This window comes from Rhipicephalus microplus, chromosome 1, assembly GCF_043290135.1.
Source record: "Rhipicephalus microplus isolate Deutch F79 chromosome 1, USDA_Rmic, whole genome shotgun sequence".
Classification (NCBI taxonomy): Eukaryota; Metazoa; Arthropoda; class Arachnida; order Ixodida; family Ixodidae; genus Rhipicephalus; species Rhipicephalus microplus.
Window position 1 is genome coordinate 117,135,183 of NC_134700.1, and position 13,524 is coordinate 117,148,706.

A 13,524-nucleotide genomic window follows, 5' to 3' on the forward strand; every position below is an offset into this window, starting at 1 on the left:
TGAAAATATAACTTGCCGTGGGCGGGATCTGAACCTGCGACCTTCGAATGACGCGTTCGATGCTCTACCACTGAGCTACCACGACAGCTATCCCCCCACCCACTTTATAGGGTTCATATGTGAATTAAACAAGGGAGTGTCAGTGAGCGCCACCAGTAGCCATGGCGGCGAGTGTGGCACACTCTTTTGAGCCTGTTTGGCGTCACGTAGCACGTGAACTTGTTACGAGTGTTCAGCTGACAAATAGTCACTCGTATACAACCAAAAGGCACTAAGTCTGCCAGTATGAGACCCTCGTAATTGAATAAGGAAAGATTTGTATACCTAAGGGCTCGTTTTTCCATGTTTTTACACAATAATAATAAGATCTAACAGACAATAATGCCAAGGAAAGTATAGGGGAACATATTAGAACAAATTGTAATGTAAATATGAAGAAACGTGGGTGAAAAGATAACTTGCCGTGGGCAGAATCCGAACCTGCGACTTTCGAATGACGCGTTCGATGCTCTACCACTGAGCTACCACGACAGCTATCCGCCCAGCCACTTTATAGGGTTTGTATGTGAATTGAACGTGGGAGTGTCAGTCACCGCCAGCAGTAGCCATGGCGGCGAGTGTGGCACACTCTTTTGAGCCTGTTTGGCGTTAACTTTATTGCCACATAGATACGTCCAAACTGGATACGTCCAAACTGGATACGTCCAAACTCACGCCTTTTCTGCTAGTGCATACCAAGAATTCTGCCATCGCACTTCCTGCAGTGGTGTGGCACTCATATGAGGAACACCACGAACTTGTCAATTAACCAATCACCTCGCTTAAAGCGACACACCGAACATTGGGTTCGTCACTAAACAAATATAAACTATGCGATGACAATATACGTCATCTTTCAAAAAAATAAATTGTGTCAACTAATTTTATTAATTACAACCTATTGTTAATTTGTTCGTTGGAAATATGTGTTTTTGTTGATCTTTTATCGCTTTGATTATTGCCGCAAGTGAGAATTCTCGGTAATGTTGCTGCTGCTGTTATTGTTCAGTGAGGTGGCTCCAGTCAAGATACCTACATGCAACTTTTATCCCACCTTCCTTGCTGTTTAAAGTTGTTTTGTATCTATGTGGCAATAAAGTTAACTTCACATCGGGTTTGGCCGCACTGCGTGAACCCCCTACATTCTGATATTTTAGCCCCCCCCCCCCCCCGCGAGTTCCCATATTAGAAACGCAGTAAACATTCAAAAAATAAAAAGAAGGAATAGTGAAACGAACAAAAACGTTCGGCATGCCCACGCTATCCAGTGTTATCACCATATCAGCACAAGAACACACACACACACACCAAAAAAAAAAAAGTATTGGGAGATAGCGCAGCGCAACCAAACCGGACGCGCATGCCTGTCTGTGGTAATAACTCATACTTGGTTCACGCTCCCCGCTGTTCGAGTCTCAATTGACGCCCGTAGAACATACCGTAAGCACGTGCAGTAACTATACATTGGTGTTGATAACTCAGATGAACACTGAGCCTTATTTTACAGCCAAAATCAAATATCTTATTTGTATTTCTCGTCACTAATAATGGGACAGAAGTGTCCCGCATGCAGGACTCCTCAAATAGCACAAGCATGTCATGTCTGCAAATTCTGGGCCTCTTGCAAATCCCCTCTAAGTGAATGCGACCGCCATGGCCGGAATCAAACCCTCGACCTTCAGGTCGACAGCGGAGCACCTCACTTGAGCACCGCTTCAATGAATCCTCGAAATCGCGCACCAAACGACTTGCGTGTACGAGAACGCCAACAAGACGACTCATGCAACACCGGCAAGACACAAACTTTAAGGGAGAGTAGTACCTAAAATTGGAAATTGGCTATCGTCGAAATTCCGTGCTGCCTTCGTCCCGCATGCTAGACGGCTAGCCTCGGTTGATGCCTTCATAACGCTGAATGATTAAAGAAATTGATTTAATCCGGCTGCTGCGACAGCGTGCAACGGAAGATAATGATGCACTCACACATTCCGGCTTTGCGGGAAGGCTTCCGTGAGCGTCGTGAAGTAGAATCGAACTGGTTGGCTCTCGCCGCGAAGGGAGAATGGGACGCGGCGGGAACGTTGGACCGCTTCTCTATAGAGAGACGTGCGCTGCCGACTGGCTTCCTCTGATGCCTGTGCGTTTTGCACGGCCTCCCAAGCTGGGCCAGGCGGTGCGCGTATTTTCCGCTTTGGTAGCTCTGCAAGAACAGGTCGCTGGTTCCCTTCTCACCCGCTGGAATTTTCCGACTGCGCTCTCTCCGCTCGTGCACTTGCCCCCTGCACGTGCTGTTCCTTCGAAAAAATAAAAGTAAAGCACTGCACCGTGCTCCCTACCGGGCTGCCTTCTTCTAACTCCGCAGCGAACACACGTGTTTCATTTCTCTTCTTTTTTACAGTTTTTTTGTTTGCGTAAAATTGTTTTACGCACGCCTGCGCATTTACTATTTCGATTGAACCGCGCCCACAGCGCAGTCCTCGATAGGGTTTCAAGGTGAATAAACGTCGAACCCCCTTAACCTTATCTTCGAAGCATCTTTCATGATAGCAGACAACTGTCCACCGAGATTTCTCGTGCGCTATATGTACAACTTCACGGTCGTTGACACATTCATGTCTCTCGACACAATGCCGTAATAGGTGCATTCACGCAACGCTCCCAGGCACAACAACCACTGTGACAACCGGGCATCGGATAAGGGGGATGGCCGTAGCCATGCTTCTCGATTTTCTTTGAGAACCGTTGGGCGCCGACGGTGGGGTTTGAACCGTCTCGCTTCCGGTAGCCGAAGTCCTGTCCACTAGGCCACGACTACTCATTCATGGTGTTTTTCACAGGTAGATCCGGAGCAGGTTTATTCTTTTGCTCTGTGGTGACAAATCCGCATTTCACTGGTAGTTTTGGAGCAACTCGCTCAGACGCGTATAGAGCTCTCCCTGTTTTTAAACAGTGTGACGTCACTGCGGGCACCTCGCCCACCATACCCTCTATCGGAGCAGGTGCTGGTTGGCAAGAAAGTTCCGCCGGCGGCATTTTTCTGCATAGGCAGCTGCGTGTCTGCATTCCTTCGACAGAAATTTCTACATTGCTATGTTCTAAAGTCACAGCTTTTGAAAGAAGGCGGCCACAGAAGAGTCACTGCTCATAGTGTGGAAATTTGCTCGTCGTATATGAATGAATGGAGAAACTTTATTTGGAGTACTGAGAGACGCGACTAGCACGCAGTGGGCTTCACCCACGTAGATGGCAGACTTAAGAAACTTTGATTTTTTCGACAGCGAACATTTTGAATGTATACGGTGTCTGGCACTTTAAGAAATAATTGCGGGGCATGGATGTAAACGTATTCAATTTTCATCGTGGCATGTGCAATACAGTTTTGAAAAAGGTACAGCATTGGCGGCAGCATGTTTTGAGCTGCCGTCATGGATAAGATCATGGTCATGGATAAGATTTTTAATCATTGCGCAAAAGTCTGATCGAAGATGAATGAAAAAAATACCAATAACGTGTTTTCATACCAATATTGCTTGTTGGGCTCGAACTTCGTGCGTTCCCCGAATACCTTATGTTACCCACCCAGCGGCCGGCGACCCCTCGCCAACAAGGAAGCAGGGCCACCGGAATGCGGGACGATGACTGTCTGCTGGCCACAAAGGACGCGACAACTCTCGTGCCGCTGTCGGGCTCAATTATGGCGCCTTACAGGAGACCAAGCCAGGCTGCAGGTGGCCGGTACACGTGGAAGGTACACGTGGAAGGTACACGTACGCGTCCGCCGGACAATCAGCGGAGGCGACGGCATTGGCGCAGGGGCCAATTGTATTGATGGCCTGTCAACCCGGCATCGCGGGAATTTACTCGGAGGCGCTTTTCCACGACCTGGCAACACCCGTCATCGACCATTCCGGGAACCGGTGTGAAAGAAACCCGAGCGACGGCGGAGAACCGATGAGTGGGCAAGAGGCGGTGGGTCTTCGAGGTTGTGGCGAGGAGAGACACATCTGTGCGTTTTGATTGGACTATAAGAGTGGTGCGTTTTGATTGGACTGTAAGAGTGGTTGAATGGGGGGACAGGGGATAAAACCAGGGGTGCAGGGACAGTGAGGGGGAGAAGAGAAACGAATAAACGTCTCTATATCCAGATGATGTCGGAGCGGCCATTTCCTCAAGGTGCCAGCAGATGAAAGGTTCTCGTCTTCGGCTTCCTTAGCGGCAGCAGCAAATGTCGCTCAACAAGCGAGAGGCGAGTGGAAAGAACCAAACGGAACGTAACTATTGCTCCTTTAGTGTTGATGCACAAACTTTCAATGCGCATTGTCACTTCATAAGAGTCGAACAGTAAAGGTACAAAGTAGATAAAAAATGAAAATCTCCGCCGTTTCCATTAACACGTATCAGTTATCAGATAATACGAGTTATAGCCGTGGTGAAGCGTATATGCAGATTTGGCAATGCTGCAACGGTGGGGACGCTATGGACTCTGGGTAGGCACCCATTTTTTTGTATTGCAGCAGTGCAGTTGTGTTTGCGAGCGTCGGCGTAGCTAGCAAACTCTAAAAAAGTTTACACCAGTTCAGCCTAATTTCTTCCCTGGCGCCCGGCCTCACGCTTTCGACGGCTTCCTCAGGCTGCAAAAATTAGCCGCTTTCTTCTTCTCATCACTACTACCACCATCCCCACCAGTTTTTTGTGTTCCCTTTTGGTGCAGCTGGCGCTCGAGGAAGTGGAGAAAGCACAAAAGAATGCGAGAGGTCCCGGCTCCGGGATGGCGCGTGGTGCGTGCGCATCCAGAGCTGATAGCATTGACCCTTCTCCGTACTGCTTTCTCCTTCCCTTCTTCCCACATTCCTGCTCCTTCTCTCTCCACTCCCAATCCCTTACGCGTCATTCTTGAGGTGACCTCCTTCAGAGAGAGACAGTAACGATGACGCTCTTTTCTCTTCCTCTTTTCCTTCAGAGACTACTTCGTGAGCGATTCACTGTCGTCCCTTGTCTCACTGACAGCCCCTCCATGCGTTTTCCGCTGGCTAGTTTAAGTAGCGCCAACTCGTTCTTCCCCACTTCCTTTACACCTGTCCTCCTACCAGCGGAAGTGGAGGTGCCGCCATGATGTTTCTGCTGCTTTAACGATTCATGGCCCATCTCTCGGCTAGCCCTCTGGAAAGCTCACAACCCTTCACGCGCCCACTCCACCTCATTCATGCTTTCCCACCGTTCGGCCATTGACCCCATCATGCAGCCTCGTGCGCCACCTCGAGGTGGCATTCCTTGCGAGCTTAGGAGGAAATTCCAGACACCATGACGATAGTTATAGCGCGAGAACAGACGATGACACAGAGACAAGAAGGACACGAAGGTCCTGTTCTCTCGCTATAACTATCGTCAAGTCATACCACACTTGTGTGCTTTGTGTTCTTATATTATATTCAGAAGTTTATTCAGACTGTCATGGTCTGGGATGAAGGGGCTAAAGGCAGATGCAACTGCCTGACAAAGGCCCCCCTACTCATACATTGCTCAGGGGTGGAAAGCCGCGGTACATGCGCAAATACAGGTAACAAGAAAAGGAAAAAACAAAACAAAACAAAAAAGAACAGACACACAGGCGATCAAAACACAATAGGTAGGTAAAATAGTTACCTTCGGTACACACTAATGATGCGTGACATGAAAATGTTTATACAAGCCCTGATGATGATCAATGTTACAAAACAGTATAGAACAAAATAGGAAAAAAAAATAAAAAAAACAGCAAATCCACAATATAAAGAGAAGATTAGCAGCTAAAAAAGAGGTAATCTTTAACTTTTTTCCGTAGGCTGTATGTCGAACAGTTGCCCTGGGTCATATTAGCGATTTCTCGATGATTATTCAGAAAATGTGGCATTAAATAGGCTAGTGTCTGAGTACCATATTTAGTGCGAGACATAGGTGTTTGAGTCTATTTTGCCTTAGGTGATATTGTGAATGTACAGATAACGATGATGAGGACAGGATTTGGGGGTCATGCAAAATTTGCCTATGTGTATGCATAGCAAGTCTTATTTGGAATAGCTGATCTATTCTGAGTATATTAAGCTTTGAAAAGGATCGCACTGTGTGGTCATTTCGCTTAAGATTTTCAATGCAACGGACAGCTCTTTTTTGTAAAACTAATAATCTATCAAAATTTGTTTGAGTAGTGGTACCCCAGATTAGGAGACAGTATTGCAAATGAGAGTGAACGAGGGCATAATATAACTGCAGTTTCAACCATTTAGGCACCAAAGAGCTAACTTTATACAGTATTGAAATTGACCTGCACATATTTGCATGAATCTTGTTTACGTGAGGTGTCCAGCTCATATTCTCTTCAAAAACAACACCTAGAAATTTATAACTAGGAATCTGTTCGATAGCGCAGTTTTGAAATATTATACAGGCATTATGATCGTCAGGTTTATTACGGCTCTTGAAAATAACATAATTAGTTTTTTTTACATTAAGTTGAAGTTGGTTTAGATGCAACCAGTGTGAAAGTTCAGTTAGCCATCTATTAGCTACATTTTGAAGTTCATTTAGGTGTTTACCTGAAAAAAAGTACTCGTGTCGTCTGCATAGAGAATTATGTCAGGAGTTTGCGGTATGTTCACAATATCATTTATGTAAAGGAGAAAGAATAAAGGTCCCAGAATAGAACCATGCGGAACGCCATATTTTGTTGGCTGAGATTGAGAAGAGTAGCCATTTATACTAGTGAATTGTACCCTGTCATATAAGTAACTGCGGATCAAATTTAATACGATACCTCTAATACCGTAGTAAGGGAGTTTGTGAAACAAAATGAAATGCTTTATGAAATCAAACGCCTTTTTGAAGTCTAAAAATATTGCAAGAGTATATTGCTCATGATCCATGTTAATAAGTAACTTTTCTTTAATATCCAAGAGTGCCATTTCAGTTGATTTCTTTTCATGGAACCCGAACTGTTGCCTTGCAAGCATTTGATGGTCACCAAGAAACTTCATTAGTCGTGATTTTAATGTATATTCTAAAACTTTGGAAAATAAAGGTAGCACGGAAATAGGCCGGTAGTTATTCAAGTCGTCGTGAGAGCCACCTTTGTGGATGACTACCACCTTAGCTATCTTCATGACATCAGGAAAAATACCAGTGGCAAAAGCTTGATTGCAGATATGCTGCAGTGGGCCACACAGTAATTCGGCGACATGTTTAATTGGTTCTACCTTAATGTCATCGTAACCAGCGGCAGTATTTTTATTTAAAGACTTCAGGTACGTAAGTATTTCTAATTGACTACAAAGAGTTAAGAAAATAGAGTTCGCAAAACTCTATCTCTGTGTCGTCGTTCTGTTCTCGCGCTATAACTATCATCATGTCATACCAACTAGCCCAAGCTGCCACACTTCCAGGCAACACTTGTGGAACAAAGAAAATAATATTTACTTTCTCCTCTGTTTAGAAACAAAGGGGAAGGGAAAAAAAGAAAAAAAAAGTGGCTTAATAACTTCCTTTCGGAGGCTCCGGAACAAGGCGATGGTGGTGAAACAATGGTTCACGCTACCTAAAAGAGCAGCTGTAGACGCACTGGAGGGGCTTTAGTCCCTTGCACTGGCACTCTCAAGTGCGATAAACGGTCATGGTGGCCGCCATTCTCAGGTACCTAGCACAGCGAACCTGTCTGTGACGTCACGTGCCGCTTATGTACTCGCAAGGCGCGCCCGGTGTATATGCGGAGCGTCGAAGCACTTGCTTTGAATGCGAGTCTTTGTTGCTCGAACGGAAAATGTGTAATAAAAATAGCTTGTGGTGTGTCGGCACCTATAATCTTGCACTTTGTTAGCAAAAATTAGCCAACGGTTGTTGGCCACCTAAGATCTAATGTCTTCTCTAAAAAAACTTATAAAGATTTTACACCTGCCCACGCGTGACCAGAAGACCAAACAATTTACGCCCAGAAAGCTGCTAGATTCAGTGAGACATGACGCTGCCCGACAGGCAGGCCTAAAATTTTTCTGTAATGTTTATATGCATGTATTTAAGGCAGAAAATTAGGAAGCCAAATTACGCAAAAGCGTTAACATCCAAACGCAGAAAAATTTAAATGCCGGAAGATAATTGTACCCAGAAGATAAAACAACGGGAACTATACTTGGACCATGTTGGGAACCACGTGAAATTCAATCGATTCGGAGAAAAATGGACGAAGACACAGTGTAGTGTGCTTCTAGAGGGGAAAAGCTAAACTTATTTGCAGGGTCTGTTATGCTTATATGTTTGACAAGAAAGTAGGTTCTGCCACGCCGTGCCGTGGCGGTCTAAAAAATTATGGCGCTCAATTGCTAACCTGAAAGTTGCGAGACCCTACCCTCGCTATTGCGGCTCTATTTTCGATGGAGGCGACTGTACTGGAGGTTCGTCTAGTTCAATTTAGGTTCACGTCAAGGAATCCCAGGATTATTATTATATTATTATTATTATTATTATTATTATTATTATTATTATTATTATTATTATTATTATTATTATTATTATTATTATTATTATTATTATTATTATTATTATTATTATTATTATTATTATGATAAGTAGATTCTGAATGCTATTGGAGGTGTGAGACGTGAGTAAAAGGCAGCCCCAAAGTGGTTACTGACCTTCCTGTAGAAGGTAATGCCATTATCTCCAATAATGTGATTCATGCTTTTCTGGCTCACCATCTCCTTGAGGAGTGAACAAGCTGGACTCAAAGACAACGTCAAGGAAGTGATTAGAGACAATAAACACCACTCACAGAGCAGGAACCAATGTTTTACTATAGCCCCCCCCCCCCCCCCTTTGTTTCGGAAGACGTACGCGAGGCGGTATGCCACCTGCATGGTTGGCTTGGTGTACATAATTTCGCTTAGTTGCGGTACAGTTTTTGTTGGCCAAAGAGGCCAGTGCATAAACGACCGAATGAGGGAGCATGAAATTTCTGTTGAATATTACTTTTTCGGCATATTTGCATGCGCACTGTGGTTCTTTCAAGTGTGAGCGAGGGTTTTCCAGTCACCCGTTCTTGGAAAGAGTAATGATGCCTTGGTGGGTCAAATCACGAAAGCACACTTTATTAAAAAGAAGAAAGATATGCGTGTTAGTGATATCTGGTGCTCTGCAACGTGGGGAATTCATTTTTTAGGATTTTTTTGTTTAGCGGCTTTTTCATTATTTGTTTTTTTTTTGTAAATCTGATCACGTTTCTTGAGGAGCATGTGAGGTGATTAGCGCAGGCATTGTTGCGATGGTTATATGTGCCCCTTATGTTCTGAGAATAAATGTTGTTGTGAGTTACGCCATCGCTGTTCTGTCCTTATTTGTTTTTCCTTTATGATACACATCTTTTTTATTTGCATTACAGTAACCATGCATCAACTAGCCAAACAAAAAGTTTTATTAAGCCAAGAGTAACGTGAAAATTATTTCACAGCTTCCCTATAGGCAACCAGTACATTATTGGCGTTTCAAATTTTAAAACATGTTTCTATGAAATGCAATATAGATTGCATGCACGCGACGTCATAGTCATTGCTTCCTAACATACTCGTTCACCAACATGGCGCCTTTGACGTAAAAGTAGCATAATCACAGCGCGTTCAACCTGCGTCAATATGATAATGACGCAGCGAGAATTTTGTTGGCCTCTGTCTGTCAATAACACGAAAACTTTGGCAGCAATGAAATAAACGTGAATGCACGAAAAAAGACCTGACATAGGCAAGCGCTGTCCTTCGTGTTTACTTTCGCGCTGTATAAATTTGTTAATGAGGAAATGCCAGCTCGCCCAAACACTCCTTTTTTATTGGTTACGTCAATAAGAGAAATTTAGAGACATAATGATAGCATTAACATGTGACGTCACAAACATTGTGTCTGCCATGTGGTGCCCAACATTGCACTTTAAGTGACCTACGTCTATGCAAGAATTCGCTCATCTTTTCCATGACATATGCAGTTATGCATTTTTTTACTTTTTGAGGGCTTGAAACACTTTCAAAGGGAATATGGCTGTTGGAAAAAAAGGTGCAAAGCGTATAAACATTGCACAAAGCCGACGGGACCTTTATTCTAGCAAAATACTTTATGTTCGACTATAGCTACGTTATGGGGGCATTTTGTCGTTTCGGCATTTAAATGTTTCGCAATTGCTTTTTCGGCCTTTCAAATTTCAGTTTTTTCTCAATTGTACTTTTTATGTTTTTTTGTGTTTTAAGTTTTAGCCTTCCGATAATTCATCATTTTCAATTTCCCTGTTTTGAATGGCTATAAAAAGCCGAAAATTGAGAGGCCAAATTAAAAAAAGGCCGATTGTGGGAACACCCTACATTATAATGCCTAAAATCTTCACGCTGAAAAATAGAAATTCCGAAAAGACACAACGCTGCAGACCACGGGAAAGTTCTTTCATTGACTCAAAAATTTGTTTGTTGACTCATTGTTTGTTGAATCATTGACTCAAAAATGGCCGAAAACACGGTGTGGTGTGCTCCTAGAAAGGAAAAGCTAAATCTTCGAGGACGCTAATTGAGCTCCGCTTCCGAGGGTAGAACGTGGTAGCGTAATCATGCTCTATGCACATCGCCTTCTCAACTGCTAAGTGCATGTCTCAACCATGCCGTGAGAAAACGAACGACCTTGTTTGTAACATTGGCGTTTCAAATTTTCCTAGAATATACGTTGAAAGTACAGTTAAGTGCAGACCATTATTTTTCATTTGGCGAAATAGTGACGAAGTCACTACGCGTTTGGAAGGCAACACACGGACCTATGCAGATGATGCATTGGCATCATCTTTGCTGATGCATTAGCAGCAGATGATAATTAAGCAGGTCTAAGAACTTTATAATGCACGGCCCTTCAAAGCACCCACTCGTTGCACAATTTATATTTGACACCTGGTGCGGAGTCTATGCTTCTGCCAGGCGATATTGCAGGCGTTAAGGAGGCTCCCTCCACTCCATCTGGAAATAGGCTGAAATGTCGGTGCTCTGAGACTTCAAACTATATATTTCGTTGGAAGCAATTTGTGCAGACGGGACTTTCTTGCTTACTTGCTTGACCCTTTACAATTGGCTCATACTCATCACAAGACGGATTAGCCATTAACCCGGTGGTGATTATAAAGAGGAAAAATTAACAAGAACAGGTGCAACTCTATTGTGCTTGGTGCGTCATTGTCTTCTCCTGGTCGAATTCTTGTAGTCCACACTAGCACGCTACACATTTATGTACTGTTTTATTTTTTCGAAAGTATTTTGAAGAAATAGCGTGGCTCTGTGGTAGTCTATCTGTTTGCCACGCAGGAAGCCTGGGTCCGGTTGTTTGTGCGTTGGCTGTAACGGAAGTTTGTTGTTCTCTATTCTATTTTTTTTCTCAATTTTTCGACCAGTAGCGAGATGCTGCTTCACTCGCAACTGACTACATCGACATCACAATTTCTGTGAATCGAGTACATTGATGCCATTGCGTTAGACTTGTTCGGCAGCTGCTCTGGCCAGCCAGCCAAAGCCAAGAACCTAAAAACGGGACAAACAAAAATGAAACTCGGTTTTTATATATAACGTACACGCATGTAGCCTGATAAGTGGGGCCACCATGATATGTGCTCACTGAGTCTGCGCACCATTGTACTTATACTTATTGCTACATTTGCAATAAATCAGTTGTAAGTAGAACCTGTCTGTTCTCTGTCTCTCACATGTGTACGTCTTTTGTAGCGCTAACAGTTCCATGTAATGAAGAGCATGCTGGCAGATGCCATTTTCGTGTGTCAGATGGTCGAGAGAGGAGGTGGTGGTTGGTGCATAGGTAAAAAGGAGAAATCTGGGAACTTAATTAGGGCCTTGTACATGCGTTATCTGCACAACTGCACAGTATGTATACCTTGTGCCACACCTGCCACACGCAAGAGAAAAGTGAAACAGAGCATCGGCATCACTTTTTCGCCCTCCACTTTCGTGCGAAAGGTGTCCCGGCACGTGGAATGTAGCTGTGGTAAAGGTGCGTGCACAGGCCCTAAGCGTCTACGTACTGGTGTTTACTAATAAACAAGCTTGCTTTACTGATTCTTTTACGGAGATGAATAAAAAATAAGCAGAACTAATTTTAAATAAGCAGACAAATTGCACCGCTTTGAAGTCTGGATGCCTCCCACAAGACGTAACAAGGGGCCAGCCTAACTGATCAAAACGTGATAATGCGACAATTATTCCTTTGAAAAATAGTAAGCGCATCTTACAAACATCTGTACGATTTTTATCCTTGAGATATTTTGCTATCAAGACTTTTTCTAGAACATGCTTTCTCCTCCGTTCATCCCTCCCGATTAGGACAATCTTGGTGACCCTCACAAACGCTTTTTAAAAAATTACTGCTGAAATGTCACCTCTCATTGTGCACAGGCGTCCTGGCACACATATGGCAGCAAAATTAAGGAGGGACATGCATCAGAAAGCAAACTACGGAATTCGTGTTGAATGAAAAGAATAGTATGTCTTCTAGTCTGGGATCAACATTTTTTGTGTGGTAAACACAACTGCTCATGTTTACATAGTCTGTAATTAAGATTGAGATAATGGCTGTAGTACCGATGGTTCAGATGATCACGACGACACGTGGAAGGACTGGACTGCTCGCTCAACTCCTGGCAAACTTCGGTTTATTTACACACTGACACTTATTTACAAAAAACAAAAGACCGGAGTGGCTACTAAACCAACTGCACAGTAAGCGCTGGCCTGTAGCAATATTAACGTCTGCGTTAATTGCCGAGCCCTTCGTATACTCCGCACGTCGACACCAACTTCTCGATGTCGTATCAACCTTGGATGAGAGTCTGCGCTAAGCATGGCCTCTGTCTCCGTTTCCCAATCTCGTTCTCGAAAACTAAGCTCCCCTTCTCTCCATTTCTCTTCATTAAATACCTCTCGTCTCATCTGAGACAGCCTCGTGAGACGAACTCCTACTCGATGCTTCACCAATGCAGCAAACAACTCTCCTTTCCTCCGAGACGGGTCTCCGCCTCTGCGTTCCCACACTTTGCTATCCTCCGAGCATCGGCTATGAAGAACTCCGTCATTTCGTCGACGTACAGCTTAAAAAATACCTTCGTGCGATAACAAGCCTGCGTAGACGGCCGGTCGGCTGTCTCGCGTTAGTAGACATGATTCTGCCGTATATCCACCGGTATTGTTACAGCATGGCGCCACGTTATCTTGTCGGCAGCGGCGTCGCGACAGCGACCACTTATTTTTCAGTCTGGCTCACCGTGAGAGTGCTAGCGACATGCGGATGTCTTCCCAGCACAAAGTGCGGTGAGCAAAGGCTCACGGGGTTTACGACAAAGACGCGTTCCGAGAAGAACGGCTTAGTCCGCGTCTGGGCAGCCTCTTTTCATTAACTTCCTTTTTCGTCGGGCGCCGTCTACCGACTGGCCATCCTTCGCGT